Source organism: Marmota marmota, unplaced genomic scaffold (assembly GCF_001458135.2).
Source record: "Marmota marmota marmota unplaced genomic scaffold, marMar, whole genome shotgun sequence".
NCBI classification, from domain to species: Eukaryota; Metazoa; Chordata; class Mammalia; order Rodentia; family Sciuridae; genus Marmota; species Marmota marmota.
The window spans coordinates 10,198,602-10,223,530 of NW_025999983.1; the positions used below are offsets into that span (position 1 = coordinate 10,198,602).

General features: G+C 42.4%; 1 long non-coding RNA gene across 7 annotated transcripts in view; it reads left to right on the plus strand.

The window, feature by feature from the left end:
- Positions 1 to 24,929, plus strand: part of LOC125617630 — a 326,369-nt gene that overhangs the window by 30,795 nt on the left and 270,645 nt on the right. For all 7 annotated transcript variants that reach the window (XR_007348712.1, XR_007348709.1, XR_007348710.1 and 4 more), the window contains one exon: positions 23,681 to 23,827. This is a non-coding gene — a long non-coding RNA (uncharacterized LOC125617630). The remainder of the gene's footprint in view (positions 1 to 23,680; positions 23,828 to 24,929) is intronic.

The following is a 24,929-nucleotide window of genomic DNA, read 5'->3' on the forward strand; positions in this document are numbered from 1 at the left end:
GGGATAGTAGAGGATAGGAAAGGCAGCAGAACACAACAGACACTAGTATGGCAATATGTAAATCAATGGATGTGTAACTGATGTGATTCTGCAATCTGTATATGGGGTAAAAATGGGAGCTCATAACCCACTTGAATCAAAGTGTGAAATATGATATATCAAGAACTATGTAATGTTTTGAACAGCCAACAATAAAAAATTAAAAAAAAAAAAGAAATAAACATGTTACCTGGAAGCACACTCCAGTCTTTCCATCTTTACGTCGGGAATGTGGTTCAGAAGTGGGTGGGACCAGCCTGCAGGGTCCAAGTCTCTTGAAGCTGGTAACAGGCAGATGACTTCCCAAAACGTTCTCGAATTCTCCCTTCTCTTTGGCACTCATCTGTCCAACTGTTGCAGCCTGACTAATATTATTAATCCCTACGCTGCTCCTCCTTCCTTGACCAAAGTGGCAACACTTCACTTATTCAGCATGGTCCAGGATGAACCGTTCTACATAACTGCATTTTTCAGCCGGCGAATTTCACTTTGCTGAGCACCAGAATGTGCTTTGTTTTTGTCATTTTGAATAGCAATCCTCCTAAAATGTTTTAAATGTTTACATTCTTAAAGATCTTGCCCAAACACGATGTAACTTCATCTCAGTGATTGGGGGGCGTTTTCCATACACCATCTGTGCTGTAAACAGGGCCGCCCTCGCAGGCCACGGCATGACTGGGGCTGCCTGGCTGTGCTGAATGGCTTCAGGGGCTGCTCGTTCTGAGTCAGGGCTCAGCCTCAACTTCTGTATCTGTAGGGAGGTGGTAGTGCCTACTTTATCAGCTGCCGTTAGAAGCAAGTGAAGCTGTGTGCATGGTGCGTAGCACATAGAAGTGTTCAATGTGTCTTAGCTCTTTTTTTTTGTTTTGAGACAGAGTCTTGCTGTGTTGCCCAGGCTGGTCTCCAACTCTTGGGCACAAGCAGTTCTCTAGCCTGGGCCTCCTGAGAAGCTGAGACTACAGGTGCACATCTCCACACCCAGCTCCATGTCCTTTAAGGGAGGAATGACATTAGATGTAATCACATGACCAAAATGCAAAAGTGACATTGGTATACATGCATAGAATACTGTCAAGATTGGTATGACTGTTCTGTAGAGCACAGTTTGATATGGTTTATTCATTTCTTGTCAGTGTCCTTCTGGCTGATCAGAGAAGGGTGCAAAGCCCTAGAAGCACCATATTGGGTCAGTTTGTCTCTTCTCCTTTCTTCCCTTGAAACTTGCCCCCAGTGCTTGTCCACTGTCTTCTGCTAGCTCAGGAGGATCTATCTTTAGTTCCTCAGGAAATTTTCCTTTCTCTTTTATCCAACTTGCTCCTGACTCATTTTTATACTAGGTGTTCCTTCAGCCCCATGTGCTCAATGTGTTCTGTGACCATTTCTGTTGATGGACAGGGAGCTTAGGTGTGAATGGGGACTGTGGACTTGTCAAGGCATCTAAATGCCCATTCAGACCAGCTTCCTTTGACATGTTAGTCTGGGGTGCATAGAAAGGAAGAGATGATGATAAACTGGCAATTCTAATGTGCACAGGGGGTAGCAAGTGTGGGGAACACACTGGCTCCAGGGACAGGCTTTCTCCATCCACGCGTGGAGACTGTCCCAGAGAAGAGATAGTTGTTGGTACTGAGGATGAGTTGGTGGACAGGGCCTTGAAGGGGTTGCACCTCCACCTGGTGGGGAGCCCTGCCCATCCCTGGACTTCCTGCAGCACCCTTCTCTCCTGCCCCACCTCCCTGGCACTCTTGGAAGTTTCTGCCTCCTTCCTTTCACCATGGTCTGTTCCTTGATCCTGAGCCATTTCCTAGACTGTCAATTCAGCTTGACATGTTACTGGTTAAAACTCACCGTCCAGAAGTGAAGCTCAGCTTCTTCCCGTTTAACTGGACGCTAGAGGTAGCCATCCCCGGAGCCTCTTTACATACCATCCGCTCTGCCAATGCAGATGTCCATCTCTGTGTTTCCAACATGCTCTTCCTCGCCCCAGGGGTCCTCCTGCTGATTTATTTTTCCTTTGCTGGGAGATGTCCCTTGGCCTTTGGTGGACCAGAGGTGGTGATGAACAGGAGGATCCCAGGGTGGAATTCTCCTGCACCTCTCCTGTTCAAGTCTCTCAGGGAAGTGGCCTTTCTGAGTTGGATCACTGTTGCTTTCCAACAGAAAAATAACTGTAAGAACAATGATTTCAACTTAATAATAAAAGGGATCTACTACTTACATAGTAAATATGTATTGAAAAGTGTCTCATTAAAATGGTATAAATAAAACCACATTGAAGAGAGCCAGGTTGGCTGTTCCCAGACTTGTTCAGATGGCAATGTACCTGGAAGTCCTGATGTTCTTTCTGGTACAAGCCCCTGAAAAAGAGACATCTTCAGCCTCATCATGCAAGCCAGGATGATTTTTCCAGAAGAACATGTGACTATACCCTGTAAGTACCAGGTAAAATTACAAGCATAAGCTCCTCAAAAAAGATCCAGTGTCAAATGTGACATGATGGGAGTGTTTTCTTTAATAATTGTTAGCAGGTGTTTATTTTCTTTGTTATCAACTCTCCTTCAAGAGCAGATAAGTGGAGCAGCCACCAGATTGTTTGAGAAAAATAAATGGGAGATGAGATTGAAATGGTTAAAAGTAGATTCAAAGTGTGTTCCTATCACTGGGAATTCTGCCATCATTATTATTATTTTCAGTTTTATTGGTCAAATACTTTCACTTTCTAAGCAGTGCTGTATGGCATCTGTTTCTGCACGTTTCTACTCTATGAGGACTCACTGCAAAGAATCTTTTTTGTAAACTGAAGAATAAATTTTACAATGCAAAGCTCAACCTCTGTTTTCTTTTTGACAATACATGTTTGTATGTGTGCAAATGCGCGTTGTGTACATTCATGCCTTCTTCCTCCTGGATTCACAACATCAAAGAGGTTAGGTCCTTAGGAAGTAAACTGTAACCCTTAAGATAGAGTTCAATTTATTTGGTTAGTAGAATACTAATGGAAGAGATATTTTATAATATAGTACAAAGTGTGTCCCAGAAAACTACCAACTACCCAAATTAGCTTCAGCTGAGGATGCTTTCAAAAAAAAAGGTAGATCCCCAGAGCATACTTCAGGCCTGCTGAATTAGAATCTTTGGGCTGGGGCCCAGGAAGAGGCTTTTTAAACAGTATTTCACATGATTCTTATATATACACCCAAGCTTGGGAGCTATTGGTGTAGTATTGGAGAACACAGTCACTGAAGTCAAATTTACCTCTGCCACTTATTTGGCTTGTGGAAAATTGCTTAAGCCTTGTTTTCCTCTTCTGTAAAGTAAGAAGAGTAGGCAAGCTACCTTATAAGACTCTTGGGAGGATGGGATGACATAATGTATGTAAATCATGTTTGCAGAGCGACTGGCTCAAAACAAGTCCTTGTGGTAGATACAGTTGTTTATAACTTAGTCTGTTTTCTGTGCTGTGATAGAATTCCACAGACTGAGTAATTTGTATAGAAAAGAAATTTATTTCTCATCGTTCTGGAGCCTGGGAAGTCCATATAAAGGCACTGGCATCTGGAGAGGACTTTCTTGCTGCGTTGGAACGTGGCAGAGGGCACGCATGGTGAGAGGGAGGGAGCATGCAAGCTCATGTCTCTTCTTCTTCTCATAGAGCATAATGGGGCCTCACCTTCCATCCTGACTCTGATGACCTAACCCATCTCCAAACACATCTGAACATGGGGATTAAGTTTCTAACGTGAACTTTTGGGGGACACTTAAATCATAGCAGTGATCTAGACTATAATTCTCGGTAATACCGATTTAACTCAGATCTGTCTCTCAAGTATACAGACGTTTTGGTGGTAGCGAGGAACTTAAACTGGCAACTGCACAGTGAACACTTTAGAGTAACGTTACCTGTGTATGTACACATCCAGTCCACGGCAGGGTGCACCCGGAAGGAATGTGCAGTAGTCCACAGTGGTTGCCTGTGTGCAGGGAGTCTCGTCAGAATGGGAGTCCTGGAGTGTCCATGGTGACTAGATCAGCTGTTTGGTTCAGCTGCCACAGTGGAGGATCATACTGGCAAAGGATTGCCATGTGCTTGTTCTGGGGATCTTTGACTCTGTAGACAGAAAGTTCCAATGACAGGGACCAGCAAAGTGAGAAGAGGTGAAATATTTTGGGTAAGTAGCTGACAGCTAAAGATGGTAGACGCTGATGGTTTACCTCCCTCCCCCTACCTTCCCCCAACTCTCTACATCCTTCCCCCCCTTTAAAAACAAGACACATTTTTTTTTTGTTTACAGGAAATAATAAAAAATTTCCCTCTTAAAATCTTTCCTGAATACTTTTTGTATGTATTTGTTGCTTTAGTCTTGTAAAAGGGGTCGTGTATTTACTGTCTTTCTGAAAGAGAAATTGTCCTTGATGCTAAATATTATGTTCATCTTGCAGAACAGGCTAAATGCTTGCCACAGCTACCACCTCTTCTTCCTTGATGTGATTTTTACATTTACTTCCCCTCAAAAACCACACCATCTTCTGCCACTTCCCATAAAGCAGTCAGGCTGGTAACTATATTTTGATACTACTTACCAACCACCAGATAGAAGTCCTGACAAGTGATTCCTGAAAATAGAAAGAGAATAGCAAGCACTGTCTTTTTACCATTGCACCAGTTGTCTCCAAACTTATTTTAATTCTATGCTCTATTAAAAAGAATACCATGAGCACACAATATTATATATGTGTGCATCTTTATATAGTCTATGTGTAAATGTACTTATGTATAATTTTATTGTATGTATCATGAAATGTACATCAAGTCTAAACTACATAAGAACATGAAATAAATAATATTTTAACCGTAATCTATTTTATCTTATTTCAATGGCTGTGATGGTAAATTTGATGTCTCAACTTGGCTGGGACATGGGTTGCCCAGATATCCAGTAAAACATTAATTCTGGGTGTGTCTGTTTCTGGATAAGATTCACATTTGGATAGGTAGACTGAGAAAAGCAGATTTCCCTCCCCAAAGTGGATGGGCCTCAGTCAATCCACTGGAGGCCTGAATAGAACACAGTGTGGGGTTGAGGGAGGATGTGTAGTCTACGCCTGACTGCTTGAGCTGGGACTTGGTCTTTTTGCCTGAGACTGGGTCTTACACCATCGGGGCTCCTGGTTCTCAGGCCTTTGGTCATGGACTGTATTATGTCACAGATTCCCTGGGTCTGCAAGTACAGATGAAGATGGCAGGACTGCTCAGCCTCAAATCATGTGTCCCAATTCCCTAAAATAAATCTCTCCATTTCTCCATACACTCATATATATGTATATGTATATGCATTTATGTCTGGATGCTGAATACTACAATTATAAATCATTTCACTCTCATTAAAATATCTCAAAATCTTAGATACTGTTGGAATAAATTTCATTGGCCTTTGAAGAGTCTCATTGTATTTGGATCTGATATCAATGATGAGATTCTAGATTTTGAGTTGAGGCTGTGAGACTTTGGGACATGTGAGAGGGAGTGAGCATATTTTGCCTGTAGGAGGGATGTGAACCATTAAGGGTCAAAGGGTGGACCGTGGTGGCCAGTTCAAGATGGCCTCCAGTGGTCCTTGCCTTTTGGCATTTAGGCTTGTTTAGTCCCCTCCCACACTTCATCAGGGGCGGTTTTTGTGACCAGTAGAATATGGTGGAAGTTATGGTGTGTGACTTTTGAGGTATGACTTTGCCCCCTTTGCTTTGCTTTCTTAGTCTGGTGGATGGATGCCAACTTCCATGTTGTGAGGAGACTCAAGCAGCCTAATTGCAGGTCCACTTGGTGAAGAACTGAGACCTCTTTCATGGGATCAGCTTGCCAGCCAATTGAGTGAGCTATCTCAGAGGTGGCTCCATCCCTACTGAAGCCTTCAGATGTCTTTAGGCCTGGCCAACATCTGACTGCAACCTCATGTGAGACCCTAAGCCAGAATCACTCAGAGAAGCTGCAGCCAAATTTCTGATCATTAGCAACTGTATGAGAATCTAAATATTTGTTACCTTTTGAAGTCATTGGGTTGTAGGGTGACTTGTTACACAGCAATAGATAGCTAATAAAAATATGAATATTTTTGTGGGTTGCTTTTCAGATAGAGTTTTTCCTTTTCTTTTTTTTTTTTTTTGACTTTTGTGTGACTAACAAGAGCTCCTGGTAGGACTCAGGAAAGTATTGGTTCTTTCACTTTTGTATAATTTATCTGTGTTTGCGTTGTTGCTATTGTCTTCCATCCTTGTGGAAATTTTTTAAGCTGCTTCTCTGAATTGCAAGTGTTACACGCAAACTGTAATGCATCATGAAGCACTGAAAGTGAATGCATGACTGAGGACCCGCTGCATTTTGGGTACCCTTTCCTCCCTTAAAGTTCTTCCATACCACTGTGATCTAACCTCTGACACCAGATTGAGTGGAGACACCAATGTCAATTGTATATTAAATATTAATAGATTAATTTCTTCCTGGCTTTTGTTTTGGGAAAATAGAAAACATAAAAACAGTCCTAAGATTTTTTGCACACCCCACTCTAGGGCTCATCTTGGATGCAGTGGGCTTTGGAAACTGCTGTTTTAGAACAGGGTTTGGCACCCATCTGCCTGTTTTTCTGAGTGACATGCTGTTAGAATACTGCAGTGCTCCCTCCATGTTGTCATTGGCTGCTTTGTGTTTATAAAGACACAGGGTTGAGCACCTGCAGCGGAGGTGTTATGACCTTCAAAGCCTCAATCAGAATAGTCTCCCATATCCATCATTTGGTTTTCCAGGGTTTCAGTTATTCAAGCTCAGCATTGTCTGAAAATGTTAAATGGGAAATTCTAGAAATAAACAATGCATAAGTATTAAGTTGCATGCCATTCTGAGTAGCATGATGAAATTTTGTGCCATCTAGCTCCATCTAGCCCTGTCTAGCCCAGGACATAAATCATACCTTTGTTTAACCTATCCACAGCTGTATATGCTCCCTGTTTTAATCACTTAGTAGCCATTTGGGTATCAGATCAAGTGTTGTGGTATGGCAGTGTTTGTATTCAAGGGACCCTTATTTAACTTAATATTGGTTCCAAAGTGCGAGAATAGTGACTCTGGCAGCTTGGATATGCCAAAGAGAAGCCTGGAAAATGCTTCCTTTAAATGAAAAGGTGATCCATGGTAAGAAAGAAACTTCTATCTGTAAAATTGTGAAGAAGTAAAAAGAAATCCATACTAATTTTGATGTTGTACCTCAAACTGCAGAAGTTATAGCCACTGTGTAAATTCATAGTTAAGTTGGAAAAGGCACTATATTTTGGGTGGAAAACATGGATAGACAATGTGTCCTGAGTGACAGCAGTGTGTTGTTCCAAAAAGCCTTAAGCCCATATGTTGACTTCAGCAAGGGATCCCTAAAATGGGTGACACTAAGCCATTCATTGCCAGGAAGGGATGGTTGCATGAACTCAGGAGAAGTTTTGGTCTGAAAATATAAAAAATTACTGGAGAAGCTGCATGTGCTGGTGAACAAGCTATTGCTGGCGGATTTGAAATTGACTAAGGAGAGGGATGCTATCCAAAGCAAGTCTCGGTTGTGATGAAACTGGTCTTTTCTGGAAGAAGATACCCAGTAGAACCACCATTCTTGAAAGTGCAAGGGAGCCAGCAGCACATAAAATGTGGGAGGGCAGATTACCTCTTGTGCTATGTGGCAGTGCCCAGGCAGAGAGTACAGAAAGAAGAACCCATGTTCTCTCAAAACCAAAATAAAAAATGATCTGCCTGTATTCTGGCAACATTATCAGAAAGCATGGGTGACAGCCATCTTGGTTATGGAATGGTTCCACCAGTGTTCATCCCAGAAATGAAAAAACATTTGGAAACAAAAGGATTGGAATTTGAAGTCCTATTAATAATAATGCCCCTTGTCATTCTGAATCTGCTATGAAAATGTTACCTCTAAACACAACCTCGTTGCTTCAGCTCCTTAACCAGGTCATCATTGTCAAGGCCACATTCACTTGTCTGGTACTTGATCACATTTGATTAGTAATGGATGCAGGCCTTAATCTGGACCTAATGCAGTGCTGGAAATCATTCCCTATTGTTGACTCAGTAACATTTATCGTAGCTGCAATGGATGAATTAAAACCAGAAGCTGTAAATGCTGGCTGGAAAAACTAATGGAATGAAGTTGTGGATGATTTAAAGAATTCCCAGAGAATTGGGGCTGGGGCTTTAGCTCCATGGCAAAGCACTTGCCTAGCATGTGTGAAGCACTGGGTTTGGGTTTGATCCCTAGCACCACATGAAAATAAACAAATAAAACAAAGGCATGCTGTCCATCTACAACTACAAAAAAAAAAAAAAAAAGAATTCCCAGGGATTGATGGAGAAGTTAGGAAAAATCATTCATGCAGCAAAGCAAGTTGGTGGAGAAGGATTTACCAATATGCTTGGTGAAAAAAATGGAAATACATGTTGAAGGTCATTGAGAAATGCTCACAAATGAGGAATTGTAAGAACATGTAGAATCACCTACAGAGGAAGAGGATGAAGACAAGAAACTGAAGCAGAACCAGAAATATGGACATTACCAAAATTTACCAAAGTGTTTCAAATTGCACAGGCATCAAACGGTGAGCTTATGGAATACAATCCTTGGGTGAAACACAACATTAAAGTCACCTACATGATCATGGAAGGATCACAACCTGTGCAGCCACCCTTGATAGGTTAAAAAGAAAGAGACTACAACTTCCAATTGCAATGTTCTTATGAAGGATTCTTCAAAAAATCCTTTCACTATAGAGGATTCCCATGCACTGAATCATCTGCTTCTGACATCCAGTCACAAATATTGCCATGGCTTGGTGATCCAGGATTACCTGAGGCAGAGGATCCTCCTTCCAACAAGTTGTCAGAAGGTCAGTAGGAGCCTAACACGGTGTCACTGTGTCAGTGTCACTGGCCTGGCTTCACCTCATCATGTAGCCATTATATCATCTGCATAATCACAGGAAGGAGGGTAAGCACAGTACAATAAGATATTTTGAGAGAGAAAGAGAACATATTCAAATAATTTTATCACAGTATGTTATAATTGTTCTATTTTATTAGTAGTTGTTGATTTCTTACTGTGTCTGCTTCATAAACTAACTTTATCATATTTATTTATAGGAAAAAACATAATATATGTAGCTTGGTACTATCCAAGATTTCAAGTATTCACTGAGGTCTTGGAAGATCCTCCCCACAGATAAGATGGGTCTACTGTATTTACCATCTGGCCCTTCACAGAAAAAGGTTGCCATCTTTGGTTTAGAAAATGGACGAAGTTTGAGAGGTCCCAAATGCTTAGCATCAATTCATTTTTTCCATTCAGACAGAGGCAGGCAATTTGAAGTATAGAAGTCACCTATGGACTTCTGAGAGAATGTTCTTCTGTGTCTGCTCCTGGCAGTGTAATTCTGGCTGGTTCAGGACATGGGGCTTTGATTCTTTTAAAGAGTCTGTATCCTAGGATCTAGTTACTTGAACTTTAAGAGAACTGATAGTGAGTAGAAAAAAACAAACTCTATTTCCCCTATTATCTTCTCACAACATGATCTGCACAACATTTCTGACCCCAAATGTACACAGGTTTTCCCCTTCCACCAAGCAAACAATCAACTCTGCAGCAAATACCAGCTGGGTGTCCTTTAATGCAGTTCAAATCTGATACTGTCTACCTTGAGACAGCATTAGATGCTACAGTTTGAGGACTCAGTATCACAAGACTATCCCCCACTTCCCTTGAAAATCTCAAAATATAGTGTCATCTATACTTCTAACTAGTGGGCTATAGATTGAGGTTTCCATGACCCCCTCCTTGGGCTTAATTAATTTGCTAGGAGAGCTCCCTGAACTCAGGGAAACACTGGTTGATTAGAAAGGATACCATAAAGCATACAGAGGAAGAGCCAGAGGGAAGAGATGTAGAGGGTGAGCCACATGAGAGGGCAGCTTCTATGCGCTCTCCAGTATGCCACTAGCAACCTCCACATGCTTAGCTACCCCGATGCTTTCCAAACCCAGTCTGTTTGGATTTTTATGAAAGTGTCATCATATAGGCATAATTGATTAAATCATTGGCTGTCAGTGATCAACTTAATCTTTAGCCCTTCTCCCATCCATGAAGTTTAGGGGTTGGGACTGAAAAGTTCCAACCCCCTAAATCATGTCTTAGTCTTTCTTGAGACCAATTCCCATTCTGAAGCCTCATAGGGGCTGCCAGCCACCAGTCATCTAGTTAGAGTATAAAAAACACACTCTGGAGATTCTGAGGATTTTAGTAGCTTTTATGCCAGGAATTAGGGAAATACATCTATTTTACAATATCACAGTGATCTGGTAATGAAAATAACTGGGTACAGCTCTGCTGTGGCATCTTGTGCACTGTGGTTGAAGGGACATCACTAGCCTTTCTTTCTACCTATGTCTATCGTAAATAGTAGTCCAAAGAGTTTTCTCTTCTCGTTTCTCAAAGCCGTTGTCTTTGATTCTTCTCTTTGGTTGTTCTTCTCAAAGATCTTTGCTTGAATGTCACCTCCTCATCCAAGCTCAGCTAAATGCACCTGTAATGAGTCTTTTCTGAATGCTAGTCTAAGGGGCCTACTCCATTACTCTCTTATTGTTCCGTATTATTATTTTTTCTTCAGATACTAATTACTATTTATTATTTTATTTATGTCTATGGTCTGCTAGATAACAAATTACTAGAACCAGAAATGGGATGACCTTATCTACCTTATTCATATTCGTATCTTCAGGGATAAAAAAAAAAAAAAAAGGTGTTTGACCCAAAGAGTGAATATCTGAGAATGAACAAGAGGATGACTGATGTGATTTTGTGTCTTGCTGTGGAATGGATCTTTGGTCATGGTTCAGAAATCATGGGCAAAGGATGTGAAGATATTTGTGTCTTATGTAAATGCTCACCAGAAGGTGACCTCAGCAAAGGAGGACTTTAATAATCAAGTAGATAGGATTATTGGAAAAGGTTTGGGGCTGAATAAAGCATATTGTTACCCACCCCCTTCTTTCAGATTCATTAGCCATGTCCATTAGACCAGTGTTTAACCCATCTAGTGATTTAAAAAAATTGTAATGACAGTGTATCTTATTTCTGGAATTCCTATTAGTTCACCTTTTATTTTTTAATGCTACATTTTGCTTCCCACTCAGTTTTCTACTTTTTCATTATGGTGTATAGACCATCTTTTATATTTTGGGTAGGAACATTTCTATTGTCCATATCTCCTGGAGAACAGATTTTTCCCTCTGCCATCTCTGCTGATTTTTCCATGATGACTTGTTTCCTGATAGTGTCTGTCATCTTTAAATATGTAAGCTTATTTTTGAGTGTGGGCTCGTCTTTGAATGTGAGCTCATCTTTGAGTGTGAGCTCATTTTTGGCAGGGATTGTGTCCTGCAGTGACACAGGTTCCTGACTGTGCTCTTGTCTAGATAGTCTTGGTTTTTATTATCCTTCGGGGGCCTAATGGGTTTCAGTGGTTCTGAACCATTTTAAAAAATTAAATACATATAACGTAAGTTTGCCATCTTAACAATTTTTAAGTGTTGAATATATTCACATTGTTGTGCATCTAATTTTTAGAACTTTTTTTATCTTTGAAAACTGAAACTTTATGTCCATAAACAACAACTCCCATTTCCTCCTCTCCACAGCCCCTGGCAACCAATATTCTACTTTCTATTTCTGTGAATTTGACTTCTTTAGGTCCCCCATATAATGAAATCATACAGTATTTGTCTTTTTCTGACTGGTCTAGTTCACTTAGCTTAAGACTAAATAATATTTCTTGTATGTTTATACCACATTTTATGTATCTGTTCCTCTACCAGTGGACATGTGGGTTTCTTTCACCTTTTAGCTTTTGTGAATAATGTTATTATGAACGTGGATGTCCAAATATCTTTTGGAGACCCTGCCTTCAATTGTTTTGTTTACTTTTTTTTTTTCTTTCTTCTGTGCTGGGAATCAAACCCAGGGCCTTGTACCCGCCATGCCAAGCAAGTGCTCTATCACTGAGCTACACCCACATCTCCCATTCTTTTGGATATATGCCTATGAGTATGTGCTGTACATGTTTGTATTGATTTTTCAGCTGAGATTCTCTCAGTATGTAGGTAATACATGTGTGAACACTGTATCAGGTGTATAGCAGGCATGCGGCTCTGACTTCCTATGGATGTCTTTTTCTACCTACTGCCCTAAGCTGATGGTAAGCTTCTTTGCTGATACCCTAAACCAATGTGCTGAGCTTCTAAATTCAGTGTCACAGTCCAGGCAAAGCTTTATGACTCCAAGTTTTATACAGGAGCTTAGTTTCAGCTCCGTGCCTTGCATGGGCCCAGGTCTTTGTCTCCTTTTCCTGTGTAGGTGTTAAACTAGAGGCCCAGACCTGTTAGGCCATATCTGTTTACAACACCTCTGTCATCTGTTTGGCTTCAGTTCCCATTCACCTCTTTCTTTATTTCTTACATCAGGGGATTTCCTTTTATTGATTCTGAATATGAATTTAAAAAAAGTTTATCTGACATTTTTAGGTGTTTGGTGTGTGTGTGGGTCCATGTGTGTGATCTTGCAGGTCTGCTCAGCCTGTGGTGCCAATACATATTTATTTATTCACTCAATATTTTTGAGCATTTATGGCAGACACCATGATAAACCTAAAATGACTAAATAGTAAATCTTCTGAACTCCTGCAAGTAGGGATGATATTTAATCAAAATACCCCAAATGGCAAGATATAGATGTTGCTGTGCAGTAGGGGGCAGTGGAATCTATTTTTAGCTTTGACCCTAAGTAGAAAGGTTCTCTTGTCAAAACTGCAGAATCAGCCCTTACTCAGATTAGAAGACCTCCTTTCATTGTTGTTCAGATTAGTATTTTATTTGGTTAAAAGTTTCAACACCCCCCAGAACACAGAATTATATTATATGGCATTTCTTGTTTATTGTATATAAAATTGCCTAAATTAACTGTACAGTGCCATTGTGGAAAGTCCAGATGCAGGGCACAGAGACTGGCAGAGCAGAACTCTAAGCAGAGGTCACAGAGCATACCTGTAATCGCTTGCCCTAGAAGAGAGGGAAGTCATCCTGTGGCAATAAGTACAGTTGTCCCTTGGCATCTGTAGGGGTTGCTTTCAGGACCTGAAAATACCCAAATCCAGGGATGCTCAAATCTCTTACATAAAATGTCAAAGTATTTGCATATAACCTAACACATCCTCCTCTATACTTTAAATCATCTCTAGATTATTTATAGTAGCCAAGGATGTAAATGCTGTGTAAATTATTGTTATTCTGTATTGTTCAGGGAACAATAACATGAGAAAAAAACCTATACATGTTCAGTTACAGACACAATATTTTCCCCAAATATTTTAAGTCTGTGGTTGGCTGAATCCACAGAGGCAGAACCATGAACACAGAGGGCTGACCGTGATAACAGGCAGGCATTTTTGCAGTAGGTAGCTTAGGCTGCAGTGGTAATTTTGACCAATAAGTTTATACATGTGGCATGTGCACCAGCAAAGTCCAAGGATTCTCTGCAAACAGGAATAAGGACAACGAGACAGGCAATATCTACTCTGTACAACTTGACACAGAGAAGGAACTCATTGGACATGTAGAAGAGGATTAGCAAAATTTGGAAAATGCAAGAGAAAAGGGCATATGAACCAGACCAGATGTGTCCTTTTATTATTGTTAACATTATTATTATTTTTTTAAAAACTTTTCAACTTCTCCTACTCTAAAATGATAAGAAGTATACAGCAACACATACCAGAATTATATTAGATAGCATTTCTTGTTTATTATATATAAAATTGCCTAAATTAATCATAAAGTAAAATATACATGCTACTCATTTTATTTTTACTTTATTTGCCCACAATTTATGTTTTGTGTTCTTTATATCTTTCTGAATTAAAAAGCACTTCCAGATACTATTGTAGGCAGATTCTTGAACTCCAACGGTCCTACCTGACTTTGTAGGCAAAATATGAATGCTTGCTCACAGTGTACCAAATCAGAGAGAAGCCATTCCTTCTAATGTTGATCAACAAGCCTACTTCATTAGTTACATTATAATCACACACAAACAGCTCAGTGAGCTGGGTGTTGTCTTTGCCCCCTTTGTTTTTTAAAAAATATTTTAAAATTTGTTCTAATTAGTTATACATGTCAGTAGAATGCGTTTTGACACATCATACATAAATGGAGTATAATTTCTCTTTCTTCTGGTTGTACATGATATAGAATCATACCAGTTGTGCAGTGTATGCACATAGGGTAACAATGTCAGATTCATTCCACTGTCCTTCCTACCCCTATACCCCTGTCCTCCCTTTGCTCCCCTCTATCTAATCCAAAGTAACTCTATTCTTCTCTAGCCTCACTCACTTCTTGTGAATCAGTATTTGCATATCAGAGAAAACAATTGGCCTTTGGTTTTTTGGGCTTGGCTTATTTCACTTAGCATGATATTCTCCAGCTCCATCCATTTGCTGGCCAAAGCCATAATCTCATTCTTCTTTAAAGCTGAGTAATATTCCATTTGTATATATACCACTTTTTCTTTTTCCGTTTATCTGCTGAAGGGTACCTAGGTTGGCTCCACAGTTTAGCTATTGTGAGTTGAGCTGCTATAAACATTGATGTGGCTGGGTTACTATACTCTTTGCCCCCTTTGTATCAAGTGACAAAACTGAAACTTATATTAAATAATTTGCCCAACGTCATACAGCCAGTAAATGGAGAAAGGGAATCGGTCATAGAAGACCTAGGTGGACGCTATTTTCTGTTTTTGTTTTGTTTTCAATCATGAGTATGGAATTTTTTCAAATGCTTTTCTGCATTGATTCATGTGATCCTGTGACTTTTCTGTACTTGTTCATAGGGTGGTTTACACTGATAGATATTTGAATATTGAATGAGACCTGCATCCCCGTTGGCAGGTATGTATGTTTTTATGTTTTTGCATCTCTAAAATGAAGAATATTGGTCTTCAGTTTTCTTTTTTCTTAAACTGTCTTTTTGTATTTTCTTGTCCTGTTTTTGGGATTGGGTAGCACTAGTTTCACAAAATAAATTGGGAATTGTTCCCTCCTTCTTTTTCTGGAAGAGTTAACATAAAATTGGTATTAATTCTTCTTTCAGTGTTTGGTACAATTCTCAGTGAAACCATCTGGGCTTAGAGATTTTTTTGGTTGGTGAAAGGAAAGTGAGAAAGCAAGGGACGGGCGAGCGAGAGATGAGGGACAGAGGCCAGGCAGAGATTCAAAGCTGACAAATAAAGGCCCTCTCTCTGTAGGAGAGAGAGGCCCCGAGATGTCGTGTACTCAGCTTTTGTGGGGTAGGGGTTTGGAGCTGGAACTGTGGCGCTATGGGGTAGGCTTGCGTCAGAGCTGGGCTGGTGGGAATAGCATGGGATTGGCTCAGGTCATGGCACCATGGGGCTTTCCAGAGCAAAGGGGTCTGTCCTTCTGGGATTGGCTTAGGTTATGGTACCATGGGGTAGGTCACTAATGGGGACAGGGGAGTTCAGGTAAGAGGAAGTACAGGAAAGCAAAACTTATCTCCTAAGATGGTGGCTAACATTAAAGATGGCTGTTCGAATGTTAAATTAAGACCCTATAGTTGGGACTTTAAAAATTATGCACTGGATTTTCTGAATAGTTATGTGATTATTCAAATCACCACTTAATACTGGGAGTGTTGTGATAGGTGGGGTTTCCGAGGAAGTGGCCCATTTTGTCTGGGTGGTCACACTGATGCAGGTAGGGTTGTGGTCCCTTGTCACCCTTGTGAGGGTTTCTGCTTTTTCATCTGCATGTCATTGGCTGGGGGAAGATGTCCCATGTCCTGACTACTTCTTCCATCTTCTCTGCCACGACCCTGACGGGGTGTTGGCACATCTCAGAGCCTGGCAAGGTGAGGTCCAGGCTCTCCTGCCCACTTGGGGCAGGGTGGGGCCAGGTTCCTGTGGTGTGGGGCTGGAGGACAGCAGGTATTGTCTAAATGTTTTCCATCTAGCTCAACTGGGCTTTTGGTTAAAGAGGGAAGGCCTCTCTGGGCCATTTTTGTGTGTATCTGTTGGCATTTCAGGGCTGCCAGCTTCCTCAGGGGCAGATCTGTGATATACAGGACAAAAGAAAACCCAGAAGCCGGAGGGAAGCCCAGCGCAGTTGTTCCTCGAGTCCCAAGGTTTCTGCTCAGCCTGCTTCCTTCTTTCCAGCGTCCAGTCTTCTCCCATTCTCTCTATAGGCACACAGGTCCCGATGTCCTGCGCTTCCAGCTGTAATTCGTGGGAGAAACAGGGAAAGCACACCTGCTCTACCTTCCTGGTGGGTGGTATTTTAAAAGATTAAACTTGTGCTATGTTGCTCTGATTTTTAAAATACCATATGCTCAGTAAGATTCTGATGATACAAAAAGGAGAAAAAGGAAAGTAATAGAAGGCGGGTAGGATCGAGAAGTATAGAGAGGGGAGAAAACAGTATGGGGGGGGGGTCACAGAGCTTTTCATTTTTTTACAACTTTAGACCCTTTCTGTCTATATTTTTCTCTATAACTAAGAGAATAGAGACAGATTTTCCTTTAAGGAAACCTGATCTATGCAGTGTTGAATTTACAAAATGAATAGATCAGGATGCAATTCTGAGTTTTCTCTAAGTTACACAAAACTTCTCAGGGACTCAAGTGTTATATAAAGTCAGCTTGGAATAATTTTACTTAATAACCACTTTGGGATTCTTGGCATAAATATCATTCACATCCATAAGTACAACAAACTTTCACTTAGAAAGTGTTCTGCTATCACAGATTATGTTGCATATGATTTTTGTTCAAATTAGTCCTCACATGAAGGCCCTGCTATTTGAGTTGACCAGAGCAACCTGGGGCAGATATCATTCCTGCATCCTGACGCCAACATCATAATAGGGCTCTACTGAATTAGTGGAAACATTTTCCATGAGATTCTTGCCCTGGTGTAAACTGCAGTCAGGCGTTGATGTTTTCACATTAGCATCCCCACGGCAAGTGTTACTCTAATGGTGTTCTCATGTCACACAGCACTGGGGTCTAAATGAGTTTTCCTAACAGAGGCCTGCTTCAAAGGTGGCCCAGCCATTTCATACCATTTCTTCCATGCCTCTGCTTCAACGGACATTTCCCTATCTCGTTTCATCTTCCTGCGAGAAATAACTACAATCCGCAACATGAATCACCCATTTTAACTATGTTGTAAATTGGTTATTTAAAAACTAGAGACGATGTTTTTGGTAGTCAAACTGAAATTGGGGGAAGGGCAGAGAGTCCAGTCCTCAAAGGACAAAAATCTACACTGATCTTAAAAAGCAAAACCCAGCACAGAGTTTCTTGACTATTTTTCCACAAAAGCAAGCCATTGTATTTCCATTCCTGGCCATGTCAGCAGTGACGGGCCCCCGCACCCCCACCATTTTTTTCAAGCATTGATTGTTGACTTCCCCTGACACCCCATCACAATCCATTAGCACTGAGAACTGACAAGCCCAGCTGCAACAGCAGAATGGCAAGTTTGAAAGAAAATATCGAAAGCACAGGCAAAGCTGGGCTATTAGGACCCATGCAAGGCCTGAGCGCGGCAACTCCCTCTCCCCACCCCCTGGACGCCATTGCCAAGGTCAGCAAAGTCAGTACATTTTCTTTAATCCAGACTCCAAGGCCTTGAGGAAATTGTAAGGAGTAGTGCTTTATTTTTACTTTCATTTTCGAAGGAATCGGGTTGAGGAATATGAGAACAGAATTGGCTAAAGTGCTTTTGCCTGAGAATGCTAATACACGTTATGCCTCTTTTCAATCCAAAGCATCTCAGACATCAGGAGCTCAGCGGTGCTGGGCTCCTGGGGACGCGCTTCTTTAGTTATGAGTCCTTTCCTCTTTCCCTTCTGGTGGGAGAGTCACAGTAGCGGCAGCAGTGAGCGTTGTCATTGTACAGTTGCTGGCCCAGGGGACGGAGTGACAGCGCCAGCTTTCCAGAAGCCCGTGTTTGTGGAGATAGGAGTTCCAGCGAGGGCAGCCAGCTTGTCAGAATCTAGAGTCAAGGCACTTAGTGAGAAAGCTGGGTGTAAGTTTGGCACAGTCAGAGACTGGGAGATGGGCAACTGGGCTCCTAGTGGCTGTCGTCCATTTTGGTGAAAGATCTAACTGCAAGTGGCCCAAGTGTCCTGAATAGATAAGAATAAAGGGCCGAATGAGAAGCCAGGATTGAGGAGTTCCCTTATCCCCACCCCTGTGGTGGAGAGGAGGCGGTGAGAATGTGCCCTGGTGACAACTATGACCTCCTCAGGATGCCCAGCGTTGGGCGCTGTTGTCATTGGGTGATGGTAAGACAGCTGTAGGCCGGGAAACAGGAATGGGTGCCATAGTGAGTTTTATGGCCTACTCTGCCTTCCAGCCTGTGGGTGCTGGGGCTCCCTCTCACCTCTAACCTTGTTTTGTGTCTTACTAAGCTTCCTACTGTTTCTTGCTGGTCCAAACCCCTGGGGGGAGGGAAGTCTGGAGTGACAGCCACTCCGGAGTGCCTGGGGTTCAGACAGGCCTGCTCCCTTTCCAAGAAACAAGCCTAGAAACTCTCCTTGGCTTCTGACATTCTCCCCTGATTCCTCCCCCAACAATTCTCACTCTTTAGACAAGGTGCCTGCTGTGGCTGAGGAGGGACCCATTCGGAAATCTCAGTCTCCTAGGCTTTTTGCTCATTGGCTTGCTGGGTGCAGGCTGGGCCCTGGTAGATGCAACTCCTTAAAGAGGACCATGAGGCCTTCTGAAGCCAGGCCTGACTCAGACGGGGAGCCACGGTATGGATGACCTGCCTGGTACCTGCTCTTGTATCCATCTCGCTAACCCTAGAGGTTGTGGCTGCTTCAACTCTGAGCCAACCCTGTTCTTCATTTGCAGGGGCCTCTGGGGAGACCTGGCCCCACGCTGTCTTTGGTGTTCAGATCATGACCTTGAACATGATTACAAAGACCAGTCTGTCCCAGGGCCCAGGTTTCTGTCCTCTCCTCCACCTCCTAGACCTATTTCTGGGTCATCTCCTTGGGTACCACCTGCGTGCCTGTTTAGACCTCTTGGATCACCTGTTCTTCCCCTGCTAAAGCAGACTTTGGGTTTGGACTGGGTCTGGATCTTTGGCTGAAGGCATGTCTGTATGGCTGAGGCAGTCTGGGCTCGGTTATCTTTGGATTCTTGGCCCACATGCCAGCTCTTCATTGAACCATCCTGGGCTTGCACTCATGCTCTGGCTCCGACCCAGATGACCCATCCTGCAGATGAGCAGTTCAAACCTTGCTTGTTCCAGTTCATCTAGAATGCTCCTGCATTCAATCTTCATAGAACTAGTTCTAGTGCATTCTGTGACTCAGCCACACCTACTAATGTCCTGAAGTTTCTGACTGTCTGGTCCCCTCCCCTGCACAGAGCAGTGGGAGGGCAGAGCTTCTCTGTGGTCACAGCACAAGGGAGTGCAGGGTAAAGGCCAGAATCATGAGCAAGGGAGAAGTTAAGCTAGAAAGATGGATCCTAAATGGGCCACAAAACCAAGCAGACCCTGGCCCTCGGTCCCATCCAGAGAGTGCTTGGAGAACCCCAGGAGAAGGTGATGGGCTTGGGAGACAACCAAGAAAACGCTGGTGTCTGGCAGGTGGTCCTGGTGGAGTCCAGAGAGCGCGTGCCAGAACCTCTGGCTGTTATTTCACATGCTCTGGCTCTTGTTTTTGTGAGTGAGGCAGGTCCATAAAGCTGCTGCAGTGTGACAGATATTGGCTCATCACCAGTAAAGGTTTATTAAGTACCTCTGGCTGCAAGCCCATGTCCTTGCAAGGTGAGAGCTGAGATTCCGAGGAGTCCCCGAGTGGAAATTGGAGGTGTGGTAGTGGGATGCACAGAGATCATGAATTTTCAAGGCTCTCTGGGGAACAATCCCTTTTTCTTGTTTCAAAAAAATAGATCAAAACGATGAAGAAACAGAGAGGGAGATAAAATAATTGTGTATTTATTGCATGTTAGGCAGTGAGTCTCTGTGTACACACACATACGTTTGGCAAAATCCTATGAAGCAGGTGAAATTAATGTCAGTGCCATCTTATTATAGATGAGGCAACTATAATCACAAGATTGAACTTTCACACATTTCTCACGTAGACCCTTCACGACCCCATCACGATTTTCTCCTATTTAAGAAGCATCTAGGAAAAGTTCAAATTTAAATGATTAAAATTGGCTTGGGAGAGATAGACACCTTGCTCTTCCACTTAGCCAGACCTGGGTCCTACAAGCCTGTTTTGAGGGAGAATTTGTACTTGCTCTGTAGACATGAAAAAGTTCATAAGAAACAAAATTGACAGGAAAACAATGGAGAGAATAGCTCCGGGTTCCTTGGGTTGATACTTTGTTAATGATCAAGAGGTGCATTTAGGACAGTGGCTGATATATCAGATCAGATTCTCATCTTTGCTGTTTGGTGTCATTTTCCCCAGGCTTCCACAGATGGAGAAGAAGGATGTTGAGAACTTGGCCTAATAGTATGAATGTTTCTGTAACATGGCATGTGCAAAAGCAGAAAGAAACACATGAAAGGAGGAAGGAAGCAAATTAGAAATTAGACTGTTTCAGCTGGGCACAGTGGCACACATCCCAGCAACTTGGGAGGCTGAGGCAGGAGGATCGCAAGTCCAAAGCCAGCCTCAGTGACTTAGTGAGGCCCTAATATAAATAAATAAATAAAAATAAAAAGATACAAAGGGCCGGGGATGTAGCTCAGTAGTTAAGCGCTTCCAGGTTCAATTCCAGGTAACAAAACAAAACAAAAAACTGTTTCAAATATTAAATCAACAAAGCCTGGTAGAGCCTTTCTCCTAACTTTGAGTTAACACGAGACTTTCACCTAAATTTGGCAAGTGGGAGGCAAATCTACATTTGCTGACTTGGACGGGGTTCAGGGTTTCTCTGCTTACCTGGGGAGCACTATGGATTTGCAAACCCTATTATAATAAAATCTACAGATCTGGTGACTCCTGAGTATCCTCCAGGTGCATTATTGGGCAGACCCATGTGTGAACCCTTATAAGCTGTGACTACAATTTAGAAAGGCCAGGTCTTGGAGTGTGAAAATGCCAGGATGCATCAGGAAACCCCAGAGAGGGCCTGGTCCCATCGTGAAGAAAAGCCTCCTTTGAGAAGCTGGGCCCCCATTGGATGCAGACAGTGATACCCGAGAGTTTGTGCAAAGTGTAGGACCAGGCTCAGCTGCAGGACAGCCCAGGAACGCAGCATGCAAGCTTAATGACTTCCCAGCTACCCCCAGCAGCCCATCTCAAAGCCTATAAGTTACCCTTAAGACACATCTTGGCCAGGCGCACCTGGATCCCCACTCCTGGCCTGGAGCTGGATGCCCAGGTCCTGTGTATCCTACAAGGTCCCAGCCCCTCCCCCTGTGGCCCGGAGTTTTCCTCATTGCAGTAAAACCTTTTCCACCTGCTGTTCTCAGCACAGTGGTGGGAGGTGTTTGGTGTTTTCATCTAGTCACCCACCATTGTAGAAGTGTCTCAGCCACTTCAAGTGTTGCCCTAAAGCTCCTCTGCAACAGGGAACCTTGTCCCTGCCACCCAGGTGCCTGCCTATGGGCCTGGACCCTGCTCACGGGCTCCACTCTGTCCCCTGCTCTTCCTGTGACACTCACCCCATCCCCCTCCTGGAGGTCTCGCCTGCCATTGTTGAGTGAGCTGGGCCCTGAGCTGAGTTGCTTTATGCATGTTTTTATTTTTATTTTCAGTGTAGCAGTGTATTTAAAGATTTTAAAATTTTGCACACATACATATTTTATTTAAAATAAAATTCTCTCACTAGTATTTCACAACTTGTTTTGTGGTGCCTGTGTTCCTGGGTCTTTTTTTTTTTTTTTTTTAATGGTTCTTTTTAGTTATACATGACAGTAGAATTTATTTTTATAGCAGTTCAATTCACAGTAGCTAAGCTATGGAACCAACCTAGGTGCCCTTCAACAGATGAATGGAAAAAGAAAATGTAGTGTATATGCACGATTTTAAATCCCCAAAGAAACTGTGAGGAGGCTACCATTCTAACCCCATTATCTGTAGAGATGTCCAGGAGCCTGTGCAAGAATGTTCCCCAGGCCTGGCTGAGCCCGGAGCCAGGCTTCTCCAAGTCCTCACATGTTACTGTCTCCCCTGCTGTCTCCAGAGCAAGCCCTTCTTGTTCCTCTCTGCAGAAGAGTGCCCCATCTCCTCATAACTTCACTCAAAATCTACCTGTGATCTGGCCACTTCCCCTAATAATCTCTCCGAATAATTCAGTATTTCAGTTTCCATAAGCACGATTTAAGGCCGACTGCTTTATCACTGAGAGTGGAGACTCTTAAATCAAAGACCTAGCTGTCTTTAGTCCATTCCAAGTGACATCTTAGGTTTGATTTGTGGTTTATAAGACAAAATGGTAAAAGTTCCAAATGGATGTATCCACTGTAGTTTTTAATGTATTTCAAAATAAGTTTGTACATAACCAGGGATTATGGAAATCATAATTATATCGATGTTTACAAATAAGTCATCTACATCTGTGGTTAATTATATAGGTGAATTGTTTGTGTGTGTATACATGTACATGTAATTATACATACATGTATACACACACACACACAAATATACATGTACAAATAATTTGGCCACTTGTATCTATACACACATATTCTCTATTCTCTCACATCTGTGATTATAAATTACCCAACAACTGAGTCCAATTAGAATTTGGACCAGAAGTAAAATGAAGATGACATTCAACCTGAAAAAGAGGGATATTCTTTGTGAAATAGATTTCAACACAAACTCTTCTGAGGTGGCTTTATATACTTTGCATAAAAAAGTATTTTGATTTGATTTGTGAAATAATTGTCTTTGCAAAGTTGTAAGTAAATACAATCTTATTTAAAATGCTCGGGGAGGCAGACAAATGGCTAATTACCATATGAAAAATGTTCAAACTTATGAGTATCAAAGACATGTAAATTAAAAGAACACTGAGTCTTTTTTGTCTATCAAATTGGCAAGTTTAAAACATTATACCCAGAGTTTGTGAGGATGAACATTTGTTGGAAGAGCACTTTGGCAATATGTGTAGATATGTGTACATAAGTGTATTTAAAATGTTTAGACCCTTTGTTTAAGTAATCTTGCTTCCAGGGCTTTTTCTAGGGAAATCTTGAAATATTTATCATGCAACATTATGTATAGTAGTTACAAATTAAAGACTCCATAATAGGGAGTAGGGAAACAGGGTGGATCTAGATGCTGTATCTCTACCTAGATAATCTATGTAAAGTATCTTTAATGCGTTAAGTAAAAAGGCAAGCTATAACCCCATCTATTACATTAGCACCATGGTTTTATGAAACAATATGTTTGTAGATGTGTATAGAAAAACAGCTAGAAGGAAATGTATCAGAATGTTCACAGCGGTGGCGGGTCCCGTTGGCTTTTAATTCTAGTTTCTTCGTGTTGCCAGATTTCTACAAGAGTAGTCCTGTCTGCAGAATGCCAGACCTAACCCTGCAACATTAAGAAGTGCACTGGCTGGGCGAGAGGACGGAGACGGTGGGCAGACAGCTCCCCTCAGGACAAAGACTTTCAAGCTGGGACTCTATCAGAGGAGGTGAGTGGGGACATCTCCCCTGGGACTCCTGTCCTGAAGCCAGGCCCCTGTGTCCTGTGCATGAGATTAGAAGCTGACAAAGCTCCAGCCAACCCACCTGGGTCCCAGCAGGGAGCAGGCTGCTTACCTGTGGTGATGTGCGAGCAGGGGCACCCGTGGGATTGGGAGGTGGACCACCTTGTGTCCTGGCTTGGGGTCGGGAAGAAGGAAGACCCAGCATGGGACAACAGTGCTTCTGTGCTGTGGATCTCTGGAGACCCGGGCGGAGGCACCAGGTTGGGGAGGGAAAGAGCCTCCTGTGCTACTGGGAATGATTTAAGCCGCAAGAAACTGGGGCCTTGACCCCACAGACGCTTATTACTTTTTGTGATAATGGGAACACTAGAAGCTGATCTTGCAGCTCAGCAATGCCACCAGGGACCCAGGCTCTTGTCAGCAATCGCTTTTCTGCTGAGTTTACTGTTTATGCCTTAGGGTTGTAAGATGGCTGCTGCTGCTCCAGATATCATAATTCCCATCCATCCCTTCAGGAGCCCCGAGCAGAATCTCCATTGCATATTGTTAGGAAAACTGGGTCACATGTCACCCAATCCCCTTGGCTCCAAGGGAACCTGGAGAATTGACGTCCTGCAAGGGGAAACAAATGGGCACAAATGCCTTAGGCCAGCTGTGATCTCCTGGCAGGACACATTCATTCAGGTTACAGCCGGGATTTGTCCTCAGAGAGGTAGGAATGGCTATGAGGTAGGCAATACCTATACACAACAACACTCAAACAAGATCAAAAGAATTCCTGCCTGAAAACTGTAAACAATAGAGAAGTAGGAAAATTACTTTAAAATAAATACATTTATGACCTTCAATAAGTTACAGAAAGAACTACAAAACATGAATTCAACAGGCAATTGGATCAAGAATAGATGTTGATGGTTGGGCGAGTGGAGCACATCTGTACTCCAGTGACTCCAGATGCTGAGGCAGGAGGATTGCATGTTCAAGGTCATGATCTGAACACCAAAGACAGCGTGGGGCCAGGTCTCCCCAGAGGCCCCTGCAAATGAAGAACAGGGTTGGCTCAGAGTTGAAGCTGTCTCTTATACAC